The sequence below is a fragment of the Cherax quadricarinatus genome, chromosome 6 (assembly GCF_038502225.1).
Source record: "Cherax quadricarinatus isolate ZL_2023a chromosome 6, ASM3850222v1, whole genome shotgun sequence".
Taxonomy (NCBI): Eukaryota; Metazoa; Arthropoda; class Malacostraca; order Decapoda; family Parastacidae; genus Cherax; species Cherax quadricarinatus.
Genome location: NC_091297.1, coordinates 63,059,716 through 63,082,314, shown reverse-complemented (window position 1 = coordinate 63,082,314; position 22,599 = coordinate 63,059,716).

Genomic DNA, 22,599 nt, shown 5'->3' with positions numbered 1-22,599 from the left:
GAGAATGATCATGGAGGAGAGTGAATATGGAGGAGTGAACATGGAGGAGTGAACATGGAGGAGTGAACATGGAGGAGTGAACATGGAGGAGTGAACGTAGAGGAGTGAACATGGAGGAGAGTGAACATGGAGGAGTGAACATGGAGGAGTGAACATGGAAGAGTGAACATGGAGGAGTGATCATGGAGAAGTGAACATGGAGGAGAGTGAACATGGAGGAGTGAACATGGAGGAGAGCGAACATGGAGGAGAGTGAACATGGAGGAGAGTGAACATTGAGGAGAGTGAACATTTAGGAGAGTGAACATGGAGGAGTGAACATGGATTAAACATGGAGGAGTAAACATGGAGGAGTGAACATGGAGGAGTGAACATGGAGGAGTGAACATGTAGGAGTGAACATGGAGGAGTGAACATGGAGGAGTGAACATGGAGGAGTGAACATGGAGGAGTGAACATGGAGGAGTGAACATGGAGGAGTGAACATGGAGAAGTGAACATGGAGGAAAGTGAACATGGAGGAGAGTGAACATGGAGGGGAGTGAACATGGAGCAGTGAACATGGAGGAGAGAACATGGAGGAGAGTGAACGTGGAGTAGAGTGAACATAGAGTAGAGTGAACATGGAGGAGAGTGAGCATGGAGGAGAGTGAACATGGAAGAGAGTGAACATGGAGGAGAGTGAACATGGAGGAATGAACATGGAGGAGTGAACATGGAGGAGTGAACACGGAGGAGAGTGAACATGGAGGAGAGTGAACATGGAGGAGTGAACATGGAGGAGTGAACATGGAGGAGTGAACATGGAGGAGTGAACATGGAGGAGTGAACATGGAGGAGTGAACATGGAGGAGTGAACATGGAGGAGTGAACATGGAGAGAGTGAACATGGAGGATTGAACATGGAGGAATGAACATGGAGGAGTGATCATGGAGGAGTGAATGTACAGGAGAGTGAACATGGAAGAGTGAACATGGAGGAGTGAACATGGAGGAGTGAACATGGAGGGGGTGAACATGGAGGAGGGAACATGGAGGAGTGAACATGGAGGAGAGTGAACATAAAGAAGTGAACGTGGAGGAGTGAACATGGAGGAGTGAACATGGAGGAGAGTGAACATTGAGAAGTGAACATGGAGGAGTGAATATGGAGGAGTGAAGATGGAGGAGTGAACATGGAGGAGTGAAAATGGAGGAGTGAACATGGAGGAGTGAACATGGAGTGAACATGGAGGAGTGAACATGGAGGAGTGAACATGGAGGAGTGAACATGGAGGAGAGTGAACATGGAGGAGTGAACATGGAGGAGTGAACATGGAGGAGTGAACATGGAGGAGTGAACATGGAGGAGTGAAAATGGAGAAGTGAACATGGAGGAGAGTGAACATGGAGGAGAGTGAACATGGAGGAGAGTGAACATGAAGGAGAGTGAACATGGAGGAGAGTGAACATGGAGGAGAGTGAACATGGAGGAGTGAACATGGAGGAGTGAACATGGAGGAGTGAACATGGAGGAGTGAACATGGAGGAGTGAACATGGAGGAGTGAACATGGAGGAGTGAACATGGAGGAGTGAAAATGGCGAAGTGAACATAGAGGAGAGTGAACATGGAGGAGTGAACATGGAGTGAACATGGAGGAATGAACATGGAGGAGTGAACATGGAGGAGTGAACATGGAGGAGAGCGAACATGGAGGAGTAAACATGGAAGAGTGAACATGGAGGAGTGCACATGGAGGGGTGAACATGGAGGAGTGAACATGGAGGAGTGAACATAGAGGAGTGAACATGGAGTGAACATGGAGGAGTGAACATGGAGGAGTGAACATAGAGGAGTGGACATGGAGGAGATTGAACATGGAGGAGACTGAACATGGAGGAGAGTGAACATGAAGGAGAGTGAACATGGAGAGTGAACATGGAGGAGTGAACATGGAGGAGTGAACATGGAGGAGTGAACATGGAGGAGTGAACATGGAGGAGTGAACATGGAGGAGTGAACATGGAGGAGTGAACATGGAGGAGTGAACATGGAGGAGAGTGAACATGGAGGAGTGAACATGGAGGAGTGAACATGGAGGAGTGAACATGGAGGAGTGAACATGGAGGAGTGAACATGGAGGAGTGAACATGGAGGAGTGAACATGGAGGAGTGAACATGGAGGAGAGTGAACATGGAGGAGAGTGAACATGGAGGAGAATGAACATGGAGGAGTGAACATGGAGGAGTGAACATGGAGGAGAGTGAACATTGAGTAGAGTGAACATGGAGGAGAGTGAACAAGGAGGAGAGTGAACATGGAGGAGAGTAAACATGGAGGAGTGAACATGGAGGAGTGAACATGGAGGAGTGAACATGGTGGAGTGAGCATAGAGGAGTGAACATGGAGGAGTGAACATGGAGTTAACATGGAGGAGTGAACATGGAGGAGTGAACATGGAGGAGTGAACATGGAGGAGTGAACATGGAGGATTGAACATGGAGGAGTGAACATGGAGGAGAGTGAACATGGAGGATTGAACATGGAGGAGAGTGAACATGGAGGAGAGTGAACATGGAGGAGAGTGAACATGGAGCAGTGAACATGGAGGAGAGAACATGGAGGAGAGTGAACATGGAGTAGAGTGAATATGGAGTAGAGTGAACATGGAGGAGAGTGAGCATGGAGGAGAGTGAACATGGAAGAGAGTGAACATGGAGGAGAGTGAACATGGAAGAGAGTGAACATGGAGGAGAGTGAACATGGAAGAGAGTGAACATAGGGGAGAGTGAACATGGAAGAGAGTGAACATTGAAGAGAGTGAACATGGAAGAGAGTGAACATGGAGGAGAGTGAACATGGAGGAGAGTGAACATGGAGGAGAGTGAACATGGAGGAGAGTGAACATGGAGGAGTGAACATGGAAGATTGAACTTGGAGGAGTGAACATGGAGGAGTGAACATGGAGGAGTGAACATGGAGGAGAGTGAACATGGAGGAGAGTGAACATGGAGGAGAGTGAACATGGAAGAGAGTGAACATGGAGGAGAGTGAACATGGAGGAGAGTGAACATGGAGGAGAGTGAACATGGAGGAGAGTGAACATGGAGGAGAGTGAACATGGAGGAGAGTGAACATGGAGGAGAGTGGACATGGAGGAGAGTGAACATGGAGGAGAGTCAACATGAAGGAGAGTGAACATGGAGGAGAGTGAACATGGAGGAGAGTGAACATGGAGGAGAGCGAACATGGAGGAGAGTGAACATGGAGGAGAGTGAACATGGAGGAGAGTGAACATGGAGGAGAGTGAACATGGAGGAGAGTGAACATGGAGGAGAGTGAACATGGAGGAGAGTGAACATGGAGGAGAGTGAACATGGAGGAGAGTGAACATGGAGGAGAGTGGACATGGAGGAGAGTGAACATGGAGGAGAGTGAACATGGAGGAGAGTGAACATGGAGGAGAGTGAACATGGAGGAGAGTGAACATGGAGGAGAGTGAACATGGAGGAGAGTGAACATGGAGGAGAGTGAACATGGAGGAGAGTGAACATGGAGGAGAGTGAACATGGAGGAGAGTGAACATGGAGGAGAGTGAACATGGAGGAGAGTGAACATGGAAGAGAGTGAACATGGAGGAGAGTGAACATGGAAGAGAGTGGACATGGAGGAGAGTGGACATGGAGGAGAGTGAATATGGAGGTGAGTGAACATGGAGGAGAGTGAACATGGAGGAGAGTGAACATGGAGGAGAGTGAACATGGAGGAGAGTGAACATGGAGGAGAGTGGACATGGAGGAGAGTGAATATGGAGGTGAGTGAACTTGGAGGAGAGTGGACATGGAGGAGAGTGAACATGGAGGTGAGTGAACATGGAGGAGAGTGAACATGGAGGAGAGTGGACATGGAGGAGAGTGAACATGGAGGAGAGTGAACATGGAGGAGAGCGAACATGGAGGAGAGTGGACATGGAGGAGAGTGAACATGGAGGAGAGTGAACATGGAGGAGAGTGAACATGGAGGAGAGTGAACGTGGAGGAGAGTGGACATAGAGGAGAGTGAACATGGAGGAGAGTGAACGTGGAGGAGAGTGAACTTGGAGGAGAGTGAACATGGAGGAGAGTGAACATGGAGGAGAGTAAACATGGAGGAGAGTGAACATGGAGGAGAGTGAACATGGAGGAGAGTGAACTTGGAGGAGAGTGAGCATGGAGGAGAGTGAACATGGAGGAGAGAGAACATGGAGGAGAGTGAACATGGAGGAGAGTGAACATGGAGGAGAGAGAACATGGAGGAGAGTGAACATGGAGGAGAGTGAACATGGAGGAGAGTGAACATGGAGGAGAGTGAACTTGGAGGAGAGTGAACATGGAGGAGAGTGAACATGGAGGAGAGTGAACATGGAGGAGAGTGAACTTGGAGGAGAGTGAGCATGGAGGAGAGTGAACATGGAGGAGAGAGAACATGGAGGAGAGTGAACATGGAGGAGAGTGAACATGGAGGAGAGTGAACATGGAGAACCACTAGACACCAGTGACTAAATTATAATACATTTAAATAACCTGGAGAATGTGGGAATGAATGGAAGTGTGAGCAGAGAGTCGCTGTAAAACAAACTCCATTATTGGAGAGATCTTTATAAAGAGGTGGGAAAGATCCTCACTGGAGTAGTAAAAAAGTGGGGCAGAGAAGATAAACAAGCAGTAAGAAAGTGGAGTACAGTAGCATAAACAAGCAGTAAGAAAGTGGAGTACAGAAGCATAAACAAGCAGTAAGAAAGTGTAGTACAGAAGCATAAACAAGCAGTAAGAAAGTGGAGTACAGTAGCATAAACAAGCAGTAAGAAAGTGGAGTACAGAAGCATAAACAAGCAGTAAGAAAGTGGAATACAGAAGCATAAACAAGCAGTAAGAAAGTGGAGTACAGAAGCATAAACAAGCAGTAAGAAAGTGTAGTACAGAAGCATAAACAAGCAGTAAGAAAGTGGAGTACAGAAGCATAAACAAGCAGTAAGAAAGTGGAGTACAGAAGCATAAACAAGCAGTAAGAAAGTGTAGTACAGTAGGATAAACAAGCAGTAAGAAAGTGGAGTACAGAAGCATAAACAAGCAGTAAGAAAGTGGAGTACAGTAGGATAAACAAGCAGTAAGAAAGTGTAGTACAGAAGCATAAACAAGCAGTAAGAAAGTGGAATTCAGTAGGATAAACAAGCAGTAAGAAAGTGGAGTACAGAAGCATAAACAAGCAGTAAGAAAGTGGAGTACAGTAGCATAAACAAGCAGTAAGAAAGTGGAGTACAGAAGCATAAACAAGCAGTAAGAAAGTGGAGTACAGTAGCATAAACAAGCAGTAAGAAAGTGGAGTACAGAAGCATAAACAAGCAGTAAGAAAGTGGAGTACAGAAGCATAAACAAGCAGTAAGAAAGTGTAGTACAGAAGCATAAACAAGCAGTAAGAAAGTGGAGTACAGAAGCATAAACAAGCAGTAAGAAAGTGGAGTACAGAAGCATAAACAAGCAGTAAGAAAGTGTAGTACAGTAGGATAAACAAGCAGTAAGAATGTGGAGTACAGAAGCATAAACAAGCAGTAAGAAAGTGGAGTACAGTAGGATAAACAAGCAGTAAGAAAGTGTAGTACAGAAGCATAAACAAGCAGTAAGAAAGTGGAGTACAGTAGGATAAACAAGCAGTAAGAAAGTGGAGTACAGAAGCATAAACAAGCAGTAAGAAAGTGGAGTACAGTAGCATAAACAAGCAGTAAGAAAGTGGAGTACAGAAGCATAAACAAGCAGTAAGAAAGTGGAGTACAGAAGCATAAACAAGCAGTAAGAAAGTGGAGTACAGAAGCATAAACAAGCAGTAAAAAAGTGGAGTACAGAAGCATAAACAAGCAGTAAGAAAGTGGAGTACAGAAGCATAAACAAGCAGTAAGAAAGTGGAGTACAGAAGCATAAACAAGCAGTAAGAAAGTGGAGTACAGTAGGATAAACAAGCAGTAAGAAAGTGGAGTACACTAGCATAAACAAGCAGTAAGAAAGTGGAGTACAGTAGCATAAACAAGCAGTAAGAAAGTGGAGTACAGTAGCATAAACAAGCAGTAAGAAAGTGGAGTACAGTAGGATAAACAAGCAGTAAGAAAGTGGAGTACAGTAGGATAAACAAGCAGTAAGAAAGTGGAGTACAGTAACATAAACAAGCAGTAAGAAAGTGTAGTACAGTAGCATAAACAAGCAGTAAGAAAGTGGAGTACAGTAGGATAAACAAGCAGTAAGAAAGTGGAGTAGAGTAACATAAACAAGCAGTAAGAAAGTGGAGTACAGTAACATAAACAAGCAGTAAGAAAGTGGAGTACAGTAACATAAACAAGCAGTAAGAAAGTGTAGTACAGAAGCATAAACAAGCAGTAAGAAAGTGTAGTACAGAAGCATAAACAAGCAGTAAGAAAGTGGAGTACAGTAGGATAAACAAGCAGTAAGAAAGTGGAGTACAGTAGGATAAACAAGCAGTAAGAAAGTGGAGTACAGTAACATAAACAAGCAGTAAGAAAGTGGAGTACAGTAACATAAACAAGCAGTAAGAAAGTGTAGTACAGTAGCATACACAAGCAGTAAGAAAGTGTAGTACAGTAGGATAAACAAGCAGTAAGAAAGTGTAGTACAGTAGGATAAACAAGCAGTAAGAAAGTGTAGTACAGTAGCATAAACAAGCAGTAAGAAAGTGTAGTACAGTAGGATAAACAAGCAGTAAGAAAGTGTAGTACAGTAGGATAAACAAGCAGTAAGAAAGTGGAGTACAGTAGGATAAACAAGCAGTAAGAAAGTGTAGTACAGTAGCATACACAAGCAGTAAGAAAGTGTAGTACAGTAGGATAAACAAGCAGTAAGAAAGTGGAGTACAGTAGGATAAACAAGCAGTAAGAAAGTGGAGTACAGTAGGATAAACAAGCAGTAAGAATGTACAGGAGAAGCTGTAAAGACTGCACAAGATAACCAGGCAAGATACACAAGATATCCAGGCCAGCTACACAAGATAACCACGCAAGATACACAAGATATCCAGGCCAGCTACACAAGATAACCACGCAAGATACACAAGATATCCAGGCCAGCTACACAAGATAACCACGCAAGATACACAAGATATCCAGGCCAGCTACACAAGATAACCACGCAAGATACACAAGATATCCAGGCCAGCTACACAAGATAACCACGCAAGATACACAAGATATCCAGGCCAGCTACACAAGATAACCACGCAAGATACACAAGATATCCAGGCCAGCTACACAAGATAACCACGCAAGATACACAAGATATCCAGGCCAGCTACACAAGATAACCACGCAAGATACACAAGATATCCAGGCCAGCTACACAAGATAACCACGCAAGATACACAAGATATCCAGGCCAGCTACACAAGATAACCACGCAAGATACACAAGATATCCAGGCCACCTACACAAGATAACCACGCAAGATACACAAGATATCCAGGCCAGCTACACAAGATAACCACGCAAGATACACAAGATATCCAGGCCAGCTACACAAGATAACCACGCAAGATACACAAGATATCCAGGCCAGCTAGACAAGATAACCACGCAAGATACACAAGATATCCAGGCCAGCTACACAAGATAACCACGCAAGATACAAAAGATATCCAGGCCAGCTACACAAGATAACCACGCAAGATACACAAGATATCCAGGCCACCTACACAAGATAACCACGCAAGATACACAAGATATCCAGGCCAGCTACACAAGATAACCACGCAAGATACACAAGATATCCAGGCCAGCTACACAAGATAACCACGCAAGATACACAAGATATCCAGGCCAGCTACACAAGATAACCACGCAAGATACACAAGATATCCAGGCCAGCTACACAAGATAACCACGCAAGATACACAAGATATCCAGGCCAGCTACACAAGATAACCACGCAAGATACACAAGATATCCAGGCCACCTACACAAGATAACCACGCAAGATACACAAGATATCCAGGCCAGCTACACAAGATAACCACGCAAGATACACAAGATATCCAGGCCAGCTACACAAGAAAACCACGCAAGATACACAAGATATCCAGGCCAGCTACACAAGATAACCACGCAAGATACACAAGATATCCAGGCCAGCTACACAAGATAACCACGCAAGATACACAAGATATCCAGGCCAGCTACACAAGATAACCACGCAAGATACACAAGATATCCAGGCCAGCTACACAAGATAACCACGCAAGATACACAAGATATCCAGGCCAGCTACACAAGATAACCACGCAAGATACACAAGATATCCAGGCCAGCTACACAAGATAACCACGCAAGATACACAAGATATCCAGGCCAGCTACACAAGATAACCACGCAAGATACACAAGATATCCAGGCCAGCTACACAAGATAACCACGCAAGATACACAAGATATCCAGGCCAGCTACACAAGATAACCACGCAAGATACACAAGATATCCAGGCCAGCTACACAAGATAACCACGCAAGATACACAAGATATCCAGGCCAGCTACACAAGATAACCACGCAAGATACACAAGATATCCAGGCCACCTACACAAGATAACCACGCAAGATACACAAGATATCCAGGCCAGCTACACAAGATAACCACGCAAGATACACAAGATATCCAGGCCAGCTACACAAGATAACCACGCAAGATACACAAGATATCCAGGCCAGCTACACAAGATAACCACGCAAGATACACAAGATATCCAGGCCAGCTACACAAGATAACCACGCAAGATACACAAGATATCCAGGCCAGCTACACAAGATAACCACGCAAGCTACACAAGATATCCAGGCCAGCTACACAAGATAACCACGCAAGATACACAAGATATCCAGGCCAGCTACACAAGTTAACCACGCAAGATACACAAGACATCCAGGCGAGCTACACAAGATAACCACGCAAGATACACAAGATATCCAGGCCAGCTACACAAGATAACCACGCAAGATACACAATTTATCCAGGCCAGCTACACAAGATAACCACGCAAGATACACAAGATATCCAGGCCAGCTACAAAAGATAACCACGCAAGATACACAAGATATCCAGGCCAGCTACACAAGATAACCACGCAAGATACACAAGATATCCAGGCCAGCTACACAAGATAACCACGCAAGATACACAAGATATCCAGGCCAGCTACACAAGATAACCACGCAAGATACACAAGATATCCAGGCCAGCTACACAAGATAACCACGCAAGATACACAAGATATCCAGGCCAGCTACACAAGATAACCACGCAAGATACACAAGATATCCAGGCCAGCTACACAAGATAACCACGCAAGATACACAAGATATCCAGGCCAGCTACACAAGATAACCACGCAAGATACGCAAGATATCCAGGCCAGCTACACAAGATAACCACGGAAGATACACACACAAGATATCCAGGCCAGCTACACAAGATAACCACGCAAGATACACAAGATATCCAGGCCAGCTACACAAGATAACCACGCAAGATACGCAAGATATCCAGGCCAGCTGCACAAGATAACCAGGCAAGATACACAAGATATCCAGGCCAGCTACACAAGATAACCACGCAAGATACACAAGATATCCAGGCCAGCTACACAAGATAACCACGCAAGATACACAAGATATCCAGGCCAGCTACACAAGATAACCTCGCAAGATACACAAGATATCCAGGCCAGCTACACAAGATAACCACGCAAGATACACAAGATATCCAGGCCAGCTACACAAGATAAGCACGCAAGATACACAAGATATCCAGGCCAGCTACACAAGATAACCACGCAAGATACACAAGATATCCAGGCCAGCTACACAAGATAACCACGCAAGATACACAAGACATCCAGGCCAGCTACACAAGATAACCACGCAAGATACACAAGACATCCAGGCCAGCTACACAAGATAACCACGCAAGATACACAAGACATCCAGGCCAGCTACACAAGATAACCACGCAAGATACACAAGACATCCAGGCCAGCTACACAAGATAACCACGCAAGATACACAAGATATCCAGGCCAGCTACACAAGATAACCACGCAAGATACACAAGATATCCAGGCCAGCTACACAAGATAACCACGCAAGATACACAAGATATCCAGGCCAGCTACACAAGATAACCAAGCAAGATAAACAAGATATCCATGCCAGCTACACAAGATAACCACGCAAGATACACAAGATATCCAGGCCAGCTACACAAGATAACCACGCAAGATACACAAGATATCCAGGCCAGCTACACAAGATAACCACGCAAGATACACAAGATATCCAGGCCAGCTACACAAGATAACCACGCAAGATACACAAGGTATCCAGGCCAGCTACACAAGATAACCACGCAAGATACACAAGATATCCAGGCCAGCTACACAAGATAACCACGCAAGATACACAAGATATCCAGGCCAGCTACAAAAGATAACCACGCAAGATACACAAGATATCCAGGCCAGCTACACAAGATAACCACGCAAGATACACAAGATATCCAGGCCAGCTACACAAGATAACCACGCAAGATACACAAGATATCCAGGCCAGCTACACAAGACACAAGATATCCAGGCCAGCTACACAAGATAACCACGCAAGATACACAAGATATCCAGGCCAGCTACACAAGATAACCACGCAAGATACACAAGATATCCAGGCCAGCTACACAAGATAACCACGCAAGATACACAAGATATCCAGGCCAGCTACACAAGATAACCACGCAAGATACACAAGATATCCAGGCCAGCTACACAAGATAACCACGCAAGATACACAAGATATCCAGGCCAGCTACACAAGATAACCACGCAAGATACACAAGATATCCAGGCCAGCTACCCACGATAACCACAAGATACACAAGATACCAGGCCAGCAAGATACACAAGATATCCAGGCCAGCTACACAAGATAACCACGCAAGATACACAAGATATCCAGGCCAGCTACACAAGATAACCACGCAAGATACACAAGATATCCAGGCCAGCTACACAAGATAACCACGCAAGATACACAAGATATCCAGGCCAGCTACACAAGATAACCACGCAAGATACACAAGATATCCAGGCCAGCTACACAAGATAACCACGCAAGATACACAAGATATCCAGGCCAGCTACACAAGATAACCACGCAAGATACACAAGATATCCAGGCCAGCTACACAAGATAACCACGCAAGATACACAAGATATCCAGGCCAGCTACACAAGATAACCACGCAAGATACACAAGATATCCAGGCCAGCTACACAAGATAACCACGCAAGATACACAAGATATCCAGGCCAGCTACACAAGATAACCACGCAAGATACACAAGATATCCAGGCCAGCTACACAAGATAACCACGCAAGATACACAAGATATCCAGGCCAGCTACACAAGATAACCACGCAAGATACACAAGATATCCAGGCCAGCTACACAAGATAACCACGCAAGATACACAAGATATCCAGGCCAGCTACACAAGATAACCACGCAAGATACACAAGATATCCAGGCCAGCTACACAAGATAACCACGCAAGATACACAAGATATCCAGGCCAGCTACACAAGATAACCACGCAAGATACACAAGATATCCAGGCCAGCTACACAAGATAACCACGCAAGATACACAAGATATCCAGGCCAGCTACACAAGATAACCACGCAAGATACACAAGATATCCAGGCCAGCTACACAAGATAACCACGCAAGATACACAAGATATCCAGGCCAGCTACACAAGATAACCACGCAAGATACACAAGATATCCAGGCCAGCTACACAAGATAACCACGCAAGATACACAAGATATCCAGGCCAGCTACACAAGATAACCACGCAAGATACACAAGATATCCAGGCCAGCTACACAAGATAACCACGCAAGATACACAAGATATCCAGGCCAGCTACACAAGATAACCACGCAAGATACACAAGATATCCAGGCCAGCTACACAAGATAACCACGCAAGATACACAAGATATCCAGGCCAGCTACACAAGATAACCACGCAAGATACACAAGATATCCAGGCCAGCTACACAAGATAACCACGCAAGATACACAAGATATCCAGGCCAGCTACACAAGATAACCACGCAAGATACACAAGATATCCAGGCCAGCTACACAAGATAACCACGCAAGATACACAAGATATCCAGGCCAGCTACACAAGATAACCACGCAAGATACACAAGATATCCAGGCCAGCTACACAAGATAACCACGCAAGATACACAAGATATCCAGGCCAGCTACACAAGATAACCACGCAAGATACACAAGATATCCAGGCCAGCTACACAAGATGACCACGCAAGATACACAAGATATACACAAAAGATAACCACGCAAGATACACAAGATATCCAGGCCAGCTACACAAGATAACCACGCAAGATACACAAGATATCCAGGCCAGCTACACAAGATAACCACGCAAGATACACAAGATATCCAGGCCAGCTACACAAGATAACCACGCAAGATACACAAGATATCCAGGCCAGCTACACAAGATAACCACGCAAGATACGCAAGATATCCAGGCCAGCTACACAAGATAACCACGGAAGATACGCAAGATATCCAGGCCAGCTACACAAGATAACCACGCAAGATACACAAGATATCCAGGCCAGCTACACAAGATAACCACGCAAGATACGCAAGATATCCAGGCCAGCTGCACAAGATAACCAGGCAAGATACACAAGATATCCAGGCCAGCTACACAAGATAACCACGCAAGATACACAAGATATCCAGGCCAGCTACACAAGATAACCACGCAAGATACACAAGATATCCAGGCCAGCTACACAAGATAACCACGCAAGATACACAAGATATCCAGGCCAGCTACACAAGATAACCACGCAAGATACACAAGATATCCAGGCCAGCTACACAAGATAACCACGCAAGATACACAAGATATCCAGGCCAGCTACACAAGATAACCACGCAAGATACACAAGATATCCAGGCCAGCTACACAAGATAACCACGCAAGATACACAAGATATCCAGGCCAGCTACACAAGATAACCACGCAAGATACACAAGATATCCAGGCCAGCTACACAAGATAACCACGCAAGATACACAAGATATCCAGGCCAGCTACACAAGATAACCACGCAAGATACACAAGATATCCAGGCCAGCTACACAAGATAACCACGCAAGATACACAAGATATCCAGGCCAGCTACACAAGATAACCACGCAAGATACACAAGATATCCAGGCCAGCTACACAAGATAACCACGCAAGATACACAAGATATCCAGGCCAGCTACACAAGATAACCACGCAAGATACACAAGATATCCAGGCCAGCTACACAAGATAACCACGCAAGATACACAAGATATCCAGGCCAGCTACACAAGATAACCACGCAAGATACACAAGATATCCAGGCCAGCTACACAAGATAACAACAAGATAACCACGCAAGATACACAAGATATCCAGGCCAGCTACACAAGATAACCACGCAAGATACACAAGATATCCAGGCCAGCTACACAAGATAACCACGCAAGATACACAAGATATCCAGGCCAGCTACACAAGATAACCACGCAAGATACACAAGATATCCAGGCCAGCTACACAAGATAACCACGCAAGATACACAAGATATCCAGGCCAGCTACGCAAGATAACCACGCAAGCTACACAAGATATCCAGGCCAGGCCACGCAAGATACACAAGATATCCAGGCCAGCACGCAAGCTACACAAGATATCCAGGCCAGCTACACAAGATAACCACGCAAGATACACAAGATATCCAGGCCAGCTACACAAGATAACCACGCAAGATACACAAGATATCCAGGCCAGCTACACAAGATAACCACGCAAGATACACAAGATATCCAGGCCAGATACACAAGATAACCACGCAAGATACACAAGATATCCAGGCCAGATACACAAGATAACCACGCAAGATACACAAGATATCCAGGCCAGATACACAAGATAACCACGCAAGATACACAAGATATCCAGGCCAGATACACAAGATAACCACGCAAGATACACAAGATATCCAGGCCAGATACACAAGATAACCAGGCCAGCTACACAATATAACCAGGCCAGCTACACAATATAACCAGGCCAGCTACACAATATAACCAGGCCAGCTACACAATATAACCAGGCCAGCTACACAATATAACCAGGCCAGCTGCACAATATAACCAGGACAGCTACACAATATAACCAGGCCAGCTACACAATATAACCAGGCCAGCTACACAATATAACCAGGCCAGCTACACAATATAACCAGGCCAGCTGCACAACATAACCAGGCCAGCTACACAATATAACCAGGCCAGCTACACAATATTACCAGGCCAGCTACACAATATAACCAGGCCAGCTACACAATATTACCAGGCCAGCTACACAATATAACCAGGCCAACTACACAATATAACCAGGCTAGCTGCACAAGCTAACCAGGCCAGCTACCCAATATTACAAGGCGAGCTACACAATATAACCAGGCCAGCTACACAATATAACCAGGCGAGCTACACAATATAACCAGGCCAGCTACACAATATAACCAGGCCAGCTACACAATATAACCAGGTCAGCTACACAATATAACCAGGCCATCTTCACAATATAACCATGCCAGGTACGCAATGTAACCAGGCCTGCTGCACAATATAACCAGGCCAGGTACACAATATAACCAGGCCTGATACACAATATTACCAGGTCAGCTACACAATATAACCAGGCTAACTGTACAATATAACCAGGCCAGCTGCACAATATAACCAGGCCAGCTGCACAATATAACCAGGCCAGCTGCACCATATAACCAGGCCAGCTGCACAATATAACCAGGCCAGCTGCACCATATAACCAGGCCAGCTGCACAATATAACCAGGCCAGCAACACAATATAACCAGGCTATCTGCAAAATATAACCAGGCCAATTGCACAATATAACCAGGCCAGCTACACAATATAACCAGGCCAGCTGCACAAAATAACCAGGCCAGCTGCACAATATAACCAGGCCAGCTACACAATATAACCAGGCCAGCTACACAATATAACCAGGTCAGCTGCACAATATAACCAAACCAGCTGCACAATATAACCAGGCCTGCTACACAATATAACCAGGCCAGCTACACAATATAACCAGGCCAGCTGCACAATATAACCAAACCAGCTGCACAATATAACCAGGTCAGCTACACAATATAACCAGGCCAGCTACACAATATAACCAGGCCAGCTGCACAATATAACCAGGACAGCTACACAATATAACCAGGCCAGGTACACAATATAACCAGGCCAGCTACACAATATAACCAGGCCAGCTACACAATATAACAAGGCCAGCTGCACAATATAACCAAACCAGCTGCACAATATAACCAGGACAGCTACACAATATAACCAGGCCAGGTACACAATATAACCAGGACAGCTACACAATATAACCAGGCCAGCTACACAATATAACCAGGCCAGCTACACAATATAACCAGGCCAGCTACGCAATATAACCAGGCCAGGTACACAATGTAACCAGGCCAGCTACACAATATAACCAGGCCAGCTACACAATATAACCAGGCCAGGTACACAATGTAACCAGGCCAGCTACACAATATAACCAGGTCAGCTACACAATATAACCAGGCCATCTTCACAATATAACCATGCCAGGTACGCAATGTAACCAGGCCTGCTGCACAATATAACCAGGCCAGGTACACAATATAACCAGGCCAGCTACACAATATGACCAGGCCAGCTACACAATATAACCAGGCCAGTTACGCAATATAACCAGGCCAGCTACACAATATAACCAGGCCAGCTTCACAATATAAGCAGGCCAGCTACACAATATAACCAGGCCAGCTACACAATATAACCAGGCAGCTACACAATATAACCAGGCCAGCTACACAATACAAGCAGGCCAGCTACACAATATAGCCAGGCCAGCTATACAATATAACCAGGCCAGCTACACAATATAACTAGGCCAGCTACACAATATAACCAGGCCAGCTACACAATATAACCAGGCCTGCTGCACAATATAACCAGGCCAGCTTCTCAATATAACCAGGCCAGCTACACAATATAACCAGGCCAGCTACACAATATAACCAGGCAGCTACACAATATAACCAGGCCAGCTACACAATACAAGCAGGCCAGCTACACAATATAGCCAGGCCAGCTATACAATATAACCAGGCGAGCTACACAATATAACCAGGCCAGCTACACAATATAACCAGGCCAGCTACACAATATAACCAGGCCAGGTACACAATGTAACCAGGCCAGCTACACAATATAACCAGGCCAGCTACACAATATAACCAGGCCAGGTACACAATGTAACCAGGCCAGCTACACAATATAACCAGGCCTGCTGCACAATATAACCACACCAGCTTCTCAATATAAGCAGGCCACCTACACAATATAACCAGGCCAGCTACACAATATAACCAGGCGAGCTACACAATATAACCAGGCCAGCTACACAATATAACCAGGACAGCTACACAATATAACCAGGCTAGCTGCACAATATAACCAGGTCAGCTGCACAACATAACCAGGCCAGCTCTACAACATAACCAGGCCACCTGCACAATATAACCAGGCCAGCTGCACTACATAACAAGGCCAGCTGCACAACATAACGAGGCCAGCTGCACAACATAACGAGGCCAGCTCCACAATGTAACCAGGCCAGCTGCAACATATAACCAGGCCAGCAACACAATATAACCAGGCCAGCTACACAATATACCCAGGCCAGCTGCACAATATAACCAGGCCATCTACACAATATAACCTGACCAGCTACACAATATAACCAAGCCAGCTACACAATATAACCAGGCCAGCTACATAATATAACCAGGCCATCTACACAATATAACCTGACCAGCTACACAATATAACCAAGCCAGCTACACAATATAACCAGGCCAGCTACACAATATAACCAGGCCAGCTACACAATATAACCAGGCCAGTACACAAGATAACCAGGCCAGCTACACAATACAACCAGGCCAGCTACAAAATATAAACAGGCCAGCTACACAATATAACCAGGCCAGTACACAAGATAACCAGGCCAGCTACACAATACAACCAGACCAGCTACAAAATATAAACAGGCCAGCTACACAATATAACCAGGCCAGCTACACAATATAACCAGGCTAGCTGCACAATATAACCAGGCCAGCTACACAATATAACCAGGCCAGCTACACAATATAACCAGGCGAGCTACACAATATAACCAGGCCAGCTACACAATATAACCAGGCCAGCTACACAATATAACCAGGCCAGCTACACAATATAACCAGGCCAGCTACACAATATAACCAGGCCAGCTACACAATATAACCAGGCCAGCTACACAATATAACCAGGCCAGCTACACAATATAACCAGGCGAGCTACACAATATAACCAGGCCAGCTGCACAATATAACCAGGCGAGCTACACAATATAACAAGGCCAGCTACACAATATAACCAGGCCAGCTACACAATATAACCAGGCCAGCTACACAATATAACCAGGCCAGCTACACAATATAACTAAGGCCAGCTACACAATATAACCAGGCCAGCTACACAATATAACCAGGCCAGCTACACAATATAACCAGGCCAGCTACACAATATAACCAGGCCAGCTACACAATATAACCAGGCCAGCTACACAATATAACCAGGCCAGCTACAATATATAACCAGGCCAGCTACACAATATATCCAGGCCTGCTAAACAATATAACCAGGCCAGCTACACAATATAACCAGGCCAGCTACACAATATAACCAGGCCAGCTACACAATATAACCATGCCAGCTGCACAATATAACCAGGCCTGCTACACAATATAACCAGGCCAGCTACACAATATAACCAGGCCAGCTACACAATATAACCAGGCCAGATACACAATATAACCAGGCTAGCTGCACAATATAACCAGGCCAGCTACACAATATAACCAGGCCAGCTACACAATATAACCAGGCCAGCTACACAATATAACCAGGCCAGCTACACAATATAACCAGGCCAGCTACACAATATAACCAGGCCAGCTACACAATATAACCAGGCTAGCTGCACAATATAACCAGGCCAGCTACACAATATAACCAGGCCAGCTACACAATATAACCAGGCGAGTTACACAATATAACCAGGCCAGCTACACAATATAACCAGGCCAGCTACACAATATAACCAGGCGAGCTACACAATATAACCAGGCCAGCTACACAATATAACCAGGCCAGCTACACAATATAACCAGGCCAGCTACACAATATAACCAGGCCTGCTACACAATATAACCAGGCCAGCTACACAATGTAACCAGGCCAGCTACACAATATAACCAGGCCAGCTACACAATATAACAAGGCCAGCTACACAATATAACCAGGCCAGCTACACAATATAACCAGGCGAGCTACACAATATAACCAGGCCAGCTACACAATATAACCAGGCCAGCTACACAATATGACCAGGCCAGCTACACAATATAACCAGGCCAGTTACGCAATATAACCAGGCCAGCTACACAATATAACCAGGCCAGCTTCACAATATAAGCAGGCCAGCTACACAATATAACCAGGCCAGCTACACAATATAACCAGGCAGCTACACAATATAACCAGGCCAGCTACACAATACAAGCAGGCCAGCTACACAATATAGCCAGGCCAGCTATACAATATAACCAGGCCAGCTACACAATATAACTAGGCCAGCTACACAATATAACCAGGCCAGCTACACAATATAACCAGGCCTGCTGCACAATATAACCAGGCCAGCTTCTCAATATAACCAGGCCAGCTACACAATATAACCAGGCCAGCTACACAATATAACCAGGCAGCTACACAATATAACCAGGCCAGCTACACAATACAAGCAGGCCAGCTACACAATATAGCCAGGCCAGCTATACAATATAACCAGGCGAGCTACACAATATAACCAGGCCAGCTACACAATATAACCAGGACAGCTACACAATATAACCAGGCTAGCTGCACAATATAACCAGGTCAGCTGCACAACATAACCAGGCCAGCTCTACAACATAACCAGGCCACCTGCACAATATAACCAGGCCAGCTGCACTACATAACAAGGCCAGCTGCACAACATAACGAGGCCAGCTGCACAACATAACGAGGCCAGCTGCACAATGTAACCAGGCCAGCTGCAACATATAACCAGGCCAGCAACACAATATAACCAGGCCAGCTACACAATATACCCAGGCCAGCTGCACAATATAACCAGGCCATCTACACAATATAACGTGACCAGCTACACAATATAACCAAGCCAGCTACACAATATAACCAGGCCAGCTACATAATATAACCAGGCCATCTACACAATATAACCTGACCAGCTACACAATATAACCAAGCCAGCTACACAATATAACCAGGCCAGCTACACAATATAACCAGGCCAGCTACACAATATAACCAGGCCAGTACACAAGATAACCAGGCCAGCTACACAATACAACCAGGCCAGCTACAAAATATAACCAGGCCAGCTACACAATATAACCAGGCCAGCTACACAATATAACCAGGCCAGCTACACAATATAACCAGGCCAGCTACACAATATAACCAGGCCAGCTACACAATATAACCAGGCCACCTACACAATATAACCAGGCCAGCTACACAATATAACCAGGCCAGCTACACAATATAACCAGGCCAGCTACACAATATAACCAGGCCAGCTACACAATATAACCAGGCCAGCTACTCAATATAACCAGGCCAGCTACACAATATAACCAGGCCAGCTAAACAATATAACCAGGCCAGCTACAGAATATAACCAGGCCAGCTACACAATATAACCAGGCCAGCTACACAATATAACCAGGTCAGCTACACAATATAACCAGGCCAGCTACACAATATAACCAGGCCAGCTACACAATATAACCAGGCGAGCTACACAATATAACCAGGCCAGCTACACAATATAACCAGGCCAGCTACACAATATAACCAGGTCAGCTACACAATATAACCAGGCCAGCTACACAATATAACCAGGCCAGCTACACAATATAACCAGGCCAGCAACACAATATAACCAGGCGAGCTACACAATATAACCAGGCCAGCTACACAATATAACCAGGCCAGCTACACAATATAACCAGGTCAGCTACACAATAAAGCCAGGCCAGCTACACAATATAACCAGGTCAGCTACACAATATAACCAGGCCAGCTACACAATATAACCAGGTCAGCTACACAATATAACCAGGCCAGCTACACAATATAACCAGGCCACCTACACAATACAACCAGGCCAGCTACACAATATAACCAGGCCACCTACACAATATAACCACGTCAGCTACACAATATAACCAGGCCAGCTACCCAATATAACCAGGTCAGCTACACAATATAACCAGGCGAGCTACACAATATAACCAGGCCAGCTACACAGTATAACCAGGTCAGCTACACAATATAACCAGGCCAGCTACACAATATAACCAGGCCAGCTACACATTATAACCAGGCCAGCTACACAATATAACCATGCCAGCTACACAATATAACCAGGCCAACTACACAATATAACCAGGCCAGCTACACAATATAACCAGGCCAGCTACACAATATAACCAGGCCAGCTACACAATATAACCAGGCCAGCTACACAATATAACCAGGCGAGCTACACAATATAACCAGGCCAGCTACACAATATAACCAGGACAGCTACACAATATAACCAGGCTAGCTGCACAATATAACCAGGTCAGCTGCACAACATAACCAGGCCAGCTCTACAACATAACCAGGCCACCTGCACAATATAACCAGGCCAGCTGCACTACATAACAAGGCCAGCTGCACAACATAACGAGGCCAGCTGCACAACATAACGAGGCCAGCTCCACAATGTAACCAGGCCAGCTGCAACATATAACCAGGCCAGCAACACAATATAACCAGGCCAGCTACACAATATACCCAGGCCAGCTGCACAATATAACCAGGCCATCTACACAATATAACCTGACCAGCTACACAATATAACCAAGCCAGCTACACAATATAACCAGGCCAGCTACATAATATAACCAGGCCATCTACACAATATAACCTGACCAGCTACACAATATAACCAAGCCAGCTACACAATATAACCAGGCCAGCTACACAATATAACCAGGCCAGCTACACAATATAACCAGGCCAGTACACAAGATAACCAGGCCAGCTACACAATACAACCAGGCCAGCTACAAAATATAAACAGGCCAGCTACACAATATAACCAGGCCAGTACACAAGATAACCAGGCCAGCTACACAATACAACCAGACCAGCTACAAAATATAAACAGGCCAGCTACACAATATAACCAGGCCAGCTACACAATATAACCAGGCTAGCTGCACAATATAACCAGGCCAGCTACACAATATAACCAGGCCAGCTACACAATATAACCAGGCGAGCTACACAATATAACCAGGCCAGCTACACAATATAACCAGGCCAGCTACACAATATAACCAGGCCAGCTACACAATATAACCAGGCCAGCTACACAATATAACCAGGCCAGCTACACAATATAACCAGGCCAGCTACACAATATAACCAGGCCAGCTACACAATATAACCAGGCGAGCTACACAATATAACCAGGCCAGCTGCACAATATAACCAGGCGAGCTACACAATATAACAAGGCCAGCTACACAATATAACCAGGCCAGCTACACAATATAACCAGGCCAGCTACACAATATAACCAGGCCAGCTACACAATATAACCAGGCCAGCTACACAATATAACCAGGCCAGCTACACAATATAACCAGGCCAGCTACACAATATAACCAGGCCAGCTACACAATATAACCAGGCCAGCTACACAATATAACCAGGCCAGCTACACAATATAACCAGGCCAGCTACAATATATAACCAGGCCAGCTACACAATATATCCAGGCCTGCTAAACAATATAACCAGGCCAGCTACACAATATAACCAGGCCAGCTACACAATATAACCAGGCCAGCTACACAATATAACCATGCCAGCTGCACAATATAACCAGGCCTGCTACACAATATAACCAGGCCAGCTACACAATATAACCAGGCCAGCTACACAATATAACCAGGCCAGATACACAATATAACCAGGCTAGCTGCACAATATAACCAGGCCAGCTACACAATATAACCAGGCCAGCTACACAATATAACCAGGCCAGCTACACAATATAACCAGGCCAGCTACACAATATAACCAGGCCAGCTACACAATATAACCAGGCCAGCTACACAATATAACCAGGCTAGCTGCACAATATAACCAGGCCAGCTACACAATATAACCAGGC